This window comes from Pipistrellus kuhlii, unplaced genomic scaffold (genome assembly GCF_014108245.1).
Source record: "Pipistrellus kuhlii isolate mPipKuh1 unplaced genomic scaffold, mPipKuh1.p scaffold_m20_p_13, whole genome shotgun sequence".
Taxonomy (NCBI): Eukaryota; Metazoa; Chordata; class Mammalia; order Chiroptera; family Vespertilionidae; genus Pipistrellus; species Pipistrellus kuhlii.
In genome coordinates, this window is record NW_023425438.1 from 13808792 (window position 1) to 13822212 (window position 13421).

General features: G+C 41.6%; 1 long non-coding RNA gene across 1 annotated transcript; it reads left to right on the top strand.

The window, feature by feature from the left end:
• The first annotated feature begins 3620 nt into the window (after positions 1-3620).
• LOC123652208 lies at positions 3621-5315 on the top strand. Its single transcript, XR_006741386.1, has 2 exons — positions 3621-4198; positions 4438-5315. It is a non-coding gene; the product is annotated as an uncharacterized LOC123652208 (long non-coding RNA).
• Positions 5316-13421: the final 8106 nt, after the last annotated feature.

The following is a 13421-nucleotide window of genomic DNA, read 5'->3' on the forward strand; positions in this document are numbered from 1 at the left end:
AAGTGAATTAAAATCGGTTCCAAGTATTCATCTTTCTCTTCCAAAACACCCAAAGGTCACATGCTTTAAAAAATCCAATTTGGGCATGTATAGCATCAACAATAACTCACTATAATTTGTCCCTTACCATAATACCAGCCCAGTCACACATCCCTGGCCATACACATGAGCTAGTCCATGACAGTCAAAGTCTACTCCTGGATTTTTGTTGGGAAAGGCTTTTTCTTTCCCTGCTAAATTGGAAGGTTGTAATCCTGTAGACATTGGTGGCCATCTTGTCACCACTTGGATGGAGTCTGCCTGAGAACGAGGCCAACACAGAGGAAAGTAGAGCTGAGAAATGGAAAGAAAGGGATCCTGGAATTACATCATTTGAGCCTCCAGATTTAGCTACACCTAATGCCAATAACCCCTATAATTTTTGGCTATGTGAGCCAATACATTCTATTATTTTCTTAATCCAGTTTAAGCTAAATTTCTGTCACTTGCAAAAGAAGTCCTGACTAACACAGTGTGTGTATGTAATTGGCTGAGCAATGCATAATTTAAAATGTTCTATTTTATATAATAATTTTTGTATGATCATATTTTATATACAACATTATTTTTATAACAACTTTATTGAGATATAATTCAGACATCCAAAATTCACTTAAGTATACAATCTAGTGGTGTTTTGTATAGTCACAGAATTGTGCAACTATTACCACCATCTTATTTTAGAATATTTTCATGTCCCCAAAAGAAACTGTATCCATAACCATCACTCCCCAAACTCCATTCCCCCACCTTCCTTTAACCCCTAGTAACCAACCACTAATCCACTTTCTGTCTCTGAATTTGCCTATTCTGGACATTTTATATAAATGGAAGCATACAATATGTGGTCTTTTGTGATTGCCTTCTTTCACTTAGCATAATGTTTTCAAGGTTTTGCATGTTTTGGTATAAATTTGTACCTCATTCCTTTTATGAATGGACAATATTTCATTCTATAGCTTTATCATATTTTGTTTATATATGCATGAATGGTGTACATTTATGTTGTTTCTACTTTTTGTTATTATAAATTATGCTGCTGTGAACACTTATATACCAGTTGTTGTGTGGACATATGTTCCAGTTATCTTTGTTACATACCTAGGAATAGAATTGCTGAACTATATAGTAACTTCATGTTTAACTTTTTGAGGATCTGTCAAACTATTTTCCAAAGTAGCTATACCATTTTAAATTCCTACTAGCAGTGTTTAAGAGTTTTAGTTTCTCCACATTCTCAGCAACACATGTTATTGTCTGTCTTTTTTATATTTTTATTTTTTATTTTTTTTTAAATATATTTTATTGATTTTTGTACAGAGTGGAAGGGAGAGAGATAGAGAGTTCGAAACATCAGTGAGAGAGAGTCATCAATCAGCTGCCTCTTGCACACCCCCCACTGGGGATATGCCCGAAACCAAGGTACATACCCTTAACCGGAATCGAACCCGGGGCCCTTCAGTCCCCAAGCTGACGCTCTATCCATTGAGCCAAACCGGTCCCAGCTGTCTTTTTTATTTTAGCTATCCTAGTAGTTTTAATTTGCATTTTCCTAATATTGATAATCTTGAGCATCTTTCATATGCTTATTGTCTTATGTGTATCTTCTATTGAGAAATGTATATTCAAATTCTTTACCTGGTTTTGAATTGGGTTGTCTTTTTAATTTGTAAGAGTTATTTATGTATTCTTGATACAAGTCCCTTATCAGATATATGATTTGCAAATATTTCCTCCAATTCTGTGTGGTTTCTTTTCAGTTTCTTGATGGTGTCCACTGAAACACAAAAGTTTTAGATTTTAACAGAGTCTAACTTACCTTTTTTATTTCTCTCTCACTTGTGTTTTTGGGATCATCTCTAAAAAACCACTGCCTAATCCAAGGTTAAGAAGAACTACTCCTGTTTTGCCTTTTTAAGAGCTTTATGGTTTTAGCTCCTACATTTAAGTTTATAATCCATTTTGGTTAATCTTTTAATATGGTATGAGGGAGGGGTTCAACTTCATTTTATTTATTTATTTATTTATTTATTTATTTATTTATTTTGCATCTGGCACCATTTGTTGCATTCTTTCCCCTACTGATACAACTATATTTTTATAAACATGTTTTTATTTAGAACAATATTAATGTGAATTTATATACTCTGAGCACACCCAATTGTTTTTGTCAGCAGTGTTGCATTCTGGAGATTGAGGAGGAGGGTGATTTTTTTTCTGTGGGTGATTAAACATTTGATTGTAAAATATGATGAGTATGTGTAAAATGATGCCAACATGTTTGTGTGCATCATAATAATCCGGGAAACATTTTTTCATGAGAATTTACAAGCTCCACCCCAACCCACTGCATCAGAATTTCCTGGCATTCCTGGCCAGGTAGCTCAGTTGGTTAGAGCATTCTCCTAATATATCCAAAGGTTGTGGGTTCTGTCTTCCATCAACACACATATAAGAGTCAACCAGTGAATCCATACAGAATTAGAACAAGTTGATGTTTATTCTCTCTCTCTCTCTCTCTCTCTCTCTCTCTCTCTATCTCTATCTCTCTCCCTCTCTCCCCTCAAACTCCCCTCCCCCACACACACACTCTCAGAACTAACTAACTAAATATATAAATAAAAGAATTTCCTGGTGATAGTCTATATCTTCGATATATAGAATCATAGACCACTAAGCTTTAGAGAGCCATATGGTCACATAATTCACCCTCTTATTTTTACAGTGATAATATAACCAGGGGATGATTGGATTATCAGCTTATACCCTGTACCCATCAAGGCCAGGCTGAGCACTTTGTTTGCATCCCCCCAATACATTCAAATGCAGCAGTATTTATGACTAATGAGATTTTACTGTAGGCCTCATGGGAAGATGGAGAAGAGAGTTACATCACAGATCATAAAGCAATACTTAATTAGATCCGTCCATCTGACTAGGCTTAACATCGAGTTATACCTGTTTTTCCTCCAAAAGTTTTCTCCCTTGTACCCATATTGCCAGGTCTCTTCATTCTTCCTGCTACTTCTGACATTCCCTCTTTTTCCCCCCAAATCATTCAAGCTATATAGCAAACTCAACAAAACAAAAACACAATAGCTACCTGAACAGCAACTGACCTTTTCCCTCAAGCATGTTCTTTGGGAAAGTGGGGAGGTGTCTCAGTTCATGTGATAATAAATATTTCCTGAAGGCTGATTAAGAACAAAACAGTGGGCTAAGTATCTCACAAAATGACTTACTTATTATGATGAAACTCATTACTGGCAAATCTGAAATGGAATTTTAATTATAAAGGTCAAAGCACAACTTCTGAGCAACTCACTTTCATAATCTTCAGTTTCTTTGGCTTAACAGCTGTGTGGGATACATGGAAAAGTTATAGTATTTCATCTTCTAAACATAGGGAAATGGAGGTACAGTGACACTGAGAGACTTCAACTCAGACAAGTGGAAGGTTTTGATCTGGGAATCTAGAATTGTTTATCTTTAGCAGTGTATGTAAAATAGTGCCCAAATTGTTCCCATTTTCCATTGGGAAGTCACAATGGAAAATATAACCAATAAGGGACACAATGTGATGTGACTCGATGTCAAGCCTAAAGGACTGAAGCACTATGACCCATAGGAAGCACAGAGAGGGGAGAAAGAGAGAGGACAGACTGTCAGTGTCTCTCCCACAGTGACAGGAAAGAGAAGGCAGCATTGGGCAAGGCAGGATCCTGTTTGGCAAGGGACGTCTGTTCCCGTGTGGGAAAGCATGACTCATCAGGGTGCCACAGCTCAGTGACACAGTCTCTTAAGATCTTCCAAGTCCCCTTAGTCCAACTCTGTATTTACCAAACAGCTCTCAAATCTGCTTGTGGCTTCTGAAGTACGCCTTCCCACAGGGTAAAAAATGTGCTGACTGGGCTTTCTTTGGGCCTATTGTCAATTATATTCTGCTGGATGAATGAATAATGCTGCATCTGGCCTCTCTTTCATGGGTTTGGTTTAGAGTAAGCTAATTCATTCAACATCAATTCAACAAATATTTACTGAGTGCCATCTACGTGCCAGGCATCGGTCCGAGCCCTTGTGGTTCGAGTCAGATTAAGATCCCTGTGTTCATGGAGTGCCCACGCTAATGAGAGGTGACAATAACAACAAAAATCAATAGGTAATTTCAGCCGAAACCAGTTTGGCTCAGTGGTAGAGCGTCGGTCTGCGTACTGAAAGGTCCCAGGTTCGATTCCGGTCAAGGGCATGTACATTGGTTTCGGGCACACCCCCAGTAGGGGGTGTGCAAGAGGCAGCTGGTCGATGTTTCTCTCTCATCGACGTTTCTAGCTCTCTATCCCTCTCTCCTCCTCTCTGTAAAAAAATCAATAAAACATATTTTTTTAAAAAAATCAATAGGTAATTTCAAATTGTGATATTTCGCACCTAAGGTTTCTGAATTCCTTTCTACAGGCTCAGCTGTATCCCAGGTTCTGCAAACCTCCCCCTCTCACCTTCACCAGGAAGACTTAAACGTTAGCCTAGTCTCAAAGGATTCAGCATCAAATTTCCCCTCTAGTCTGACCCAGACTCTGAGAGAATGTGTTTCAGTTTCTACACTTACCACCAAATGTCTGGTCTCTGGACCTCAGCCTCATTTCTGAGGCCAGGACTTGATAACCTCACCCATTTATTCATTCAACACAACTCTTAACACCATGCCTCTGGTTAGGAGCTGGGAATTCAGAAATGAATAAGACATATCCCCTGCCCTCCACTCTAGTTCACAGTCCGAGAGAGGATGCACACATTCATGGTTCCTGTGCTTCATCAATGTCTGGGAGAGAGGAAAGTGTAGGGTGCTGTGTGTACAGAAGAGGAACCCCTAAGTCATACTGGAGAGAGGGGTAGTCAGGGGGAGTGCCCCTGCGGAGGCAATATTTAAACTGAGGTGGTTGTTTCTTACAGTAATGACAAACATTGGAACTTCAGAAAATACAGAAACAAAAGGCAATTAAAGCCACCCATACAGATACCACTGATAACTATTCGGTGGTGTGAACCTTCTAGTCTCTTTGCTATTTGAGCTTAGATTTGAAGGGCAAAGATTTACTTTGACAGTAAAGATAGGGAGGAAAAAGTATTTGATAAAGGCAATTGTACTTAAGTTGACTTTAAAAACTGAATGTGATAGGCACGAATATATATATTTGTTGTTCTTGTTGTTGTTGTTCACTGAAATATCCCTGGTGCCTAGCCAGTACATGGCAGCATAGTTGCTCAACATGTACTTGTTTGAAAAGAAAAAAAAAGCCCAGCTGGCATGGCTCAGTGGTTGAGCATCAATCTATGAATGGGGCGGTCATAGTTCAATTCCCAGTCAGGGCGCACGCCCTGGTTGTGGGCTTGAGCCCCATTGTGGGGTATGCAGGAGGCGGCCATTCAATGATTCTCTGTCATCACTGATGTTTTTATCTCTTTCTCTATCTCCCTTCCTCTTAGAAATCAATAAAAATATATTTTTTAAAAGAAGGAACAAGATGTAATGGAAAGATGAGCATCTGAATACTAAAGTGTAAGAATGCAATTCCTTCTTTGAGATCTGCAAGACTGAAAAGAGAACATCCTGGAAGGGGGCCACACCAGACCAAGGTCTCCTGTCATTTATTGGCTCCAATGTGGAGTACAAAGACTGACATCTGTGCTACATGAGAGAGAAGATGTCAGAGGGAGGAAGGAGACTTCTGGGTGGTCAAGTATGAAGGGCAGAGAAGGCTCCCTCTGCTGCCTTTCCCCAACCCCGTCCCAGGTCCTGCTAGTACTGTGTAGAGAAGTTGGCATGGATACCTGAGACATTTCTGATATAATGTCTCATTTGGGAAGGTATGGAAAGAAAGGAGATTTGACAACTCCACCTCTTGCCTTTTCTCAGGTGACTGGTAGGAGTTTCTCCTTAGAAAGAAGAGAGGTTTTAGGGATCCTTACCCAGGGCCACCAGGAACACTGAAGGAGGCAGCATACACTACCAACTTGAGTGAAAGTAGGGAAGCATGCTAGGCCTCCTGGCTGGAGCAGCACCCCTCTATGGAAACCCCCACTAGCACACACAGCTATGCACAGACTTGAGAGCAAATGCTTGCACGCACTCACAGCCAGTGCACAGCCATGCCTGTCTCAAAGGCACTGTGGTGTAATTGAGGTCTGTCTGTTACCACCTATTCCTCTCAGAGGCCCAACTTCTCACACTCCCCCTCCCCCAACTCTAAACTTGACATAGTTCACCTAGGAGGCTGGGGGAAGTGTGAAGTGGCAGTGGGCTGTGTAAGAAAGCAGGGTGTGAGTATGCCTGGGTCTAACCATAGATGTTCTTAGAATGCTGTCTGAATCAACCAAGGAACCGAGCCAGCATATGCCACTGTAAGGCTGTGCAAAAAAATATACTGACAATGGTTTTTCCTTAAGGATGGAGACATTTTTCCTAATGTGCAGAAGCTAGTAGAAGCCTGGGCCTTGTGCTACATGCCCCACCCCTCTTTTTACATCTTAACAGGTTGTGTACCTTCTGCTGTCTCTTGGGGTTCAAGAAGACCAATTCTGAAAGGCCAATTCTCATGTTTCCAAATCTCAGCTAGCACGTTAAAGGCTATGAAAAGCTTTGAAGACGTAAAATACTAGTCAGGGATTGTAAACTCATGCATGCTGGAGGCAGAGAGGAGACAAGCAGTTAGTCTGTGTGTGTAAAGAGAGCCTTTATTTTATTTGGTCAGCTTTATTGAGATGTAACTTAGACACAATAAATTTTACCACCTATTAGTACACAATTCAGTGAGTTTCACAAATGCAGCCACTGCCACAATCATGATACAGAGTATCTCTGTTATACCAAATATTTCCCTCATGGCCCTTAAGCAGTCAATTTCCCCCCTCCAACTTCTGGCTCTTGCAACTACTGATCTACTTTTTATCACTGTTGCTTTTCCTTTTCCAGAATTTTATATAAATGGAACCATACATTACAGGGTCTTGTGTCTGGCTTCTTTCTCTCAGCATAAAGCTTGTAAAATTCATCCATATTGTATATAGTCTGTTCCCTTCAATTGCTGAGTAGTGTTCCATTGCATGGGCATACCATAGATTGTTTATCCCTTCAGCAAGGACAGTCCAAGAGGTGGGTAGACTGTCCAATTCTATTCTTTATTTAGTATCTTTAGGTAGTTCCTTTTGTATTAAACCCAGGTTTTTATGACTGTTTTCTGCAGGCAAGAGTTGTGCAGTATAGTCTTTAACACATCCAAAAGCAGAGTTTCAGTTTCGTATTTCTGAAAGTCTATTTCAACTTAATTTTTGAAAGATATTTTGTTTTTGTTGGCAGTTTTTTTTTCAGTGTTTTAAAGATGTTTCTCCACATTTTTTATGGTTTGCATTGTGTCCAAGATGTTTGCTAGCATCCTTATCTTTGTTCCTCTGCACATAATCTGTTTTGTTTTTTTTTCCTTCTGGCTGCTTTTAACATTTTCTTATCATTAGTTTTCTTCAGCAATTTGATTATGAGGTGCCTTGGTGAAGTTTTCTTTATGCTTTTCTGTTTGGGGCTTGTTGAGCTTCTTTGACATGTGAGTTTATAGTTTTTATCAAATTTGGAAAATTTTTCAACCAGTATTTTTTCAAATATTTTTTTTCTGGCTTCTGCTTCACCCCACCCCTTTTCTGGGACTCCAGGTACATGTATGTAGGCTTAGGGCTGTATCAGCTAACTAATGTTCTGTGCATTTGTTGTTTTTTAATCTTCACCCAAAGATGTATTTTTTATTGATTTTTTTTTTTTTTTTAAAGAGAGAGAGAAACATAGATGGAAGAGAGAAACATCAGTTGGCTGCTTCCTGTACATGCCCTGACTGGAGATCAAACTCACATCTTGGGTACATGCCCTGACCAAACTCACCACCTTTGGGTATATGGATTGATGCTCCAGCCAACTGAGCCACACTGGCTAAGGCCATTGTAATTTCTAACACTATAGTGTCTGTTTTTGAATTTTATATAAATAAAATCATGTAGTGTGTATACTTTTATGTTTGGCTTCTTTCACTCAGCATTGTGTTTGTCAGAATTATCCATTTTATTGTGAAGCAATAATTCATTTATTTTTAAAAAATATATTTTATTGATTTTTTAGGGAGAGGAAGGGAGAAGAAGAGAGAGTTAGAAACATGGGTGAGAGAGGAACATCAATCAGCTGCCTCCTGCACACCCCCTACTGGGAATGTGCCCACAACCAAGGTACATGCCCTTAACTGGAATCAAACCTGGGACCCGTGAATCCGCAGGTTGACATTCTATCCACTGAGTCAAACTGGTTAGGGCATTAATTCATTTCTTTTAATTGCTGTATAGCATTACATTTTATGAATATACCATATTATTCATCTGTTTTGCTGTTGATAGCATTTGACTTGTTTCCAGTGTGGGGCTATTATGAATAGTGTTGCTATGATCATGTTTGCTCAGGTTTTTTGTGTGTTATCTGTTTGTATTTCTAGGAATAGAACTGCTGAATCCTAGGCTAGGCTTCTCTCCTACTTGAATAGATGCATCTTCCCATGGTCGTTATTCCAATTTACATTCCCATTGGCATTGTATCTGAGTTCCATATCTGTTGTTCTATATCTTCACCAACACTTGCTATTATGTCTTTTTCATTTTATCCATTTGATAAATTTTACTTATATTGCCTTTCATAAAACCCCACAGGTATAATAAAACTACTAGGCAGAAGGAGTTAACAGTGTGCTGGTTTGAGACGCTTGTATTAAGGTGTTTTTTTCTCAATGGCTTTGAGCACTTCCAAAAGCATTCCGTTGTTACCTATGTGTTCCTCAACACTGTTTGAGAGTTGGAAAGCTGACTGTTGGATGGTTCACCAGATGAAGAGATGAATGGAAGAAAGGCAAACAAGGGTGTTCTTGGCAGAGGGTGCAATATATGGGAAGGAAGAAAGTCATAAAACATCTTGGCTCAGGGCTGCCTGGTACAGTTGTACATGATTCTCAGAGGCACTGTTCACTCTTTGTCTGTGGGAATGGCACCTCTAGGAACTGTATGGTGCACTACCCATGAATCTGTTCAGCAGTCATGCCTGTCATGGTCAGGGGTGATTAGAAATTTGGTGTGATCAGAGGGCAAGGTGAGTAGGGTAGAGGAACAAGAGAAGCCAACTCCAGACTTGGAGCAATATAACTGACTCAGCCTTCGTTAGAAGCTTACTATAAAACCCCACCCCACCCCCACCCTGCTAGATGAGGATTGTACAAGCTTCCTCCTCTGGGATCCCTCAGCCCTCTGAGCCAAGAGGGCTGCCACTGAACTGGGGCCGAGGTGAAACCCAAGTCAGGAAGGAGAAATGCTGAGCATGCTTCAGCTCGTCTTGCTACACAATTTTGGTCTCAACAAGTTGAGAAAGCAACACCCTGTCCTTCCTCTGTCTTGGGCCTCCTCTCTTGCCTGCGGCCTCAGCACACTCCTCTGCCTGGGAAAACTGGGTAAACCTGGATGGAACGCTGTGCCCCATCTGTCTCCATGGGGCCTCTGGGGGTGGTTCCTGAAGACACAAAAAACTGAAAGGAAAAATCCCAGGGTCCCCATATGTCTTTGCCGTGGCCTGCCAGAGTAAAGGGTACCGCTCTGAAGGAAAGAGACTCTTTGGGTTGATGCTGTTTGTCTCTAAGCCCTTATTACGTTTTGTGTGTATGTGTGTCTTATATGCTTGTTTAGGGAATTAAATGGTTGAGGTGGGGCTCGCCCATTGGGCCATATGGAACTATCCATTGTCTGAAAGGGAAGAAGGCCTCTTCTGGGTTCATGTTCAAGTTCTGCCTCCCTTCCAGTTACTTTGTTAAAATGTACACACACACATACACACACACACACACACACACACACGAAAAATATGTATTCCTGAAAGTAGAAATTGGGGCCGATGGAAGAGTTGGGCATGGCAGAGTGAGAACCTCTGTTGGCTCTGGTTACAAAGGGAGTAGCTCTGGGGAAATAAGTGGTAAGTTGGCACCTCCTCAAGGAAGAGACAAAAGCCAGGACAAGGAACCTGGGAAAGGTGCCCATGGTTTCACCAGAACTTTGGAACTAAGTATATATCATGAGACCAGATGTCAACTGGAGATTTGTGGCCCTAGGACCAAGTTAACTCTGATATGAGTAGAAACCTTTCCAACCTAGCTAGGTCAAACTTTTGGATCAACCAAAAGGAATATCCTGCACACTTAAAATGTGTTTGCTGTAGCTTGTGCCTTATAAGGAGTAGAGAACTGTCTGCTACACTGTAATATTCCTAAACAACAAATAAACAAGATAATGAACAACCATGTCTAAGTAATTACTAAGTGATGCAGGAGAACTAAATGCTGAGGCTTTAGGTGCTGGAAAAAGGCAGTTCTCTATTGAATTTTAAAGTTTTCAAAAATAACCTTTATAGCCCTAATCTTCCCTCCCTCTCTGACCTCCCCGCCCCCAATATCCGTAAGCAGTTTGCAGAACAAATTCCCATTCATAAAGGAAGTGAGAACAGGAGAGTATCGGTTGATTTTGTCTGCTCAGCAGCCCTCTCTCCCACCTTCAGCAACTAGAACCCTGAATTTCCTTGGGAAGGCATCTCTCTCCACTCTCAGACCAACCAAGGGTTCTGACTCCCCCCCCCTGAGTCCAAGGTGAGCATACCAGGCCTAGCCTACCACCAGCCACAGTAGTTTAGGGATGGACATGTGATCCCAGCTGGTGAATGAGACATCCAGACAGTTCCTGGAACAATTGGGGAAGGGGATAAAGCCAACACAGAGGAAAGCGGAGCCAAGAGACTTGATTTGGGTCTTCAAATCCAGCTGTGCCTGAAACTAGACTTTTCCTAGGATTTTTCAGAGAGGCAAGTCATTACATTTCCTTCTTTTAAAAAAAAAAAAAGTATTTTTATTGATTTCAGAGAGGAAGGGAGAGGGAGAGAGAGAGAAACCTCCATGATGAGAGATAATCACTGAATGGCTGCCTCCTGCACACCCCACAGTGGACATCAAGCCCGAAACCCTGGCATGTGCCCTGACTGGGAATCCAACTGGGATCTCCTGGTTCATAGGTCAGCGCTCAACCACTGAGCCACGCTGGCCAGGCACATTTCCTTCTTGATTTAAGCCAGTTTTAATTTGATTTCTCTTACTTGCTAACAAAATAATCCTGACTGATTTAGAAAGCTAGATAATATGTTTAAATTCAGACAGTTAATCAATAACTGAAAGGGAACCAGAAGTAGATTTATGGTTTTGCTCTGGTTTTCTTAGACTCAGTGTAATGACTAAGGGAAGGCAGTATGGGAGAGGATTATTAAGCATGGTGAGCCAGCCTGATGGAGCTTGCCTTAGAGGCTTGCTGGGAAAATTAGACAAGGAATAGGGAGCTTCCTGAGGTTTTTGACCAACTTAAAAGAGACATTTAGGCCTAGTCGGTTTGGCTCAGTGGATAGAGCATTGGCCTGTGGACCCAGGTTTGATTCTAGTCAAGGACACATGCCTAGGTTGTGAACTTGGTCCCCAGTAGGGGGGGTGCAGGAGGCAATCAATGATTCTCATCATGAATGTGTCTATCTCTCGCTTCCTCTCTGAAATCAATAAAAAGTTTTAAAGAAAATAATGGGAGTCCTGGCCAGGTAGCTCAGTTGGTTAGAAAGTCGTCCTGACACACCAAGGTTGTGGGTTCGATTCCTGTTTAGGGGATGTACAAGAACCAACCTATGAATGCATAAATAAGTAAAACAACAAATCAATTTCTCTCTTTCTCTTCCCCTTTCCCTCATACCTCCCTTCTTCCTTCCCTCCCTCCCTAACTTTCTCTCAAATCAATACATTTTTAAAAAAGAGAAAACTAAATTAAAAAAATAAAGAAATTAATGGGTACTGGCAGTGTTCTGCTTCTTAGCATGGGAATGGTTATGTCCCCCCCCCCCATATACATTTACTATAAATTATGTATGTGTTTTGTATGTTCTTCTGAGTAAATACAAGATATAATGTATAATTTCAAAGAATGTAAAAGGAAATAAATAATGTGGAGGTCTGCAGAACAGGATGGGGAAGCGAGACTCTGGAGTCAGAGGTGCAGGAAGGAAGCTGATGCAGAGATGGGGACTTAGGGTCAGAAAGGTTTGGAGTAGAGCAGGGACAATGGGCATAGAGGAGGATGGAGAGGTAAGAGGTGCATCCTGGGTGAATGAGGGCATGACAAAAATATAATTCCAAGCACTGGTAATGATGACAGAGACAAGGTGGTTGAGAGAGAAGGACCTGGCTGAGGGTCATAAAGGGGGTGTGTGGTTGCATTTTGAATCTGTTCGGGTGGGTGTGTAGTATCATCCGATTGGAAGAGAAGCCCCCCTGGAGCTAGCTCAAGTGAGGAACTTGAACATCAGAGATGAAGAGGGGCCCCATCTGTGTCCCCTGCAGTGTAGGCGGTCTCTCTTCTGCTCTTCTCCGCATCCACACACCAGGGTGTTCTACTTCCTGGGAGGGAGGGCACACCTGGAAGAAGCTGGAGTGCTCTGGAAACCCCACAGGCAGGCAAGGCCACTGTCCAAGCAGCCAAATGGAAAGGCTGTCAAAAATGTCTAGCAGTGACCTACACAGTGACCCTGGTGTGGGCAAGCTGTAAGGTATGTGTTCAAGGAAAGCAAGAGAAAGGAGAGACTGGCTTTAGTCTGGGAAGGCCAGCAGCCAGAGCCAGGTCTGGGACAGGTGATGTGGATGTGGATGAGGGAGCAAGAAGGCCTCGTGGCCAGTGACACTCTATAGGACTCTTCCTTTCAGCTCAGACAGGTTCTCCCATCCCTACCCCTGGCCCCACACCTCCCACTGCCCTATGGCCTCCCTCCTTCACTCCTTAAAAGCTGCCCATACTCCTTCTTCTTCTTTTTTTTTTTTTTTAACATATTTTATTGATTTTTTACAGAGAGGAAAGGAGAGGGATAGAGAGTGAGAAACATCGATGAGAGAGAAACATTAACCAGCTGCCTCCTGCACACCCCCCACCAGAAATGTGCCCGCAATCAATGTACATGCCCTGACCAGAATCGAACCTGGGACTTTTCAGTCCGCAAGCCGACATTCTATTCACTGAGCCAAAACGGTTCTGGCCATATTCCCTTCTTTACCTCCTCTACACTCCTCCTCCAGCAGCACCAGGCCCACCCTGCTGGCATTCCTTTGAGACGTACTAGTGGCAGATACACTCCAGTTCCAGTCTTGTTTAATCTATTTATGGCTCACTCATTCATTTATTCAAAGAATATTTGTTAAGTGCCAAGTACTTGCCTGGTACTGGGGATATAATATTGAGCAAGATCGATTAGG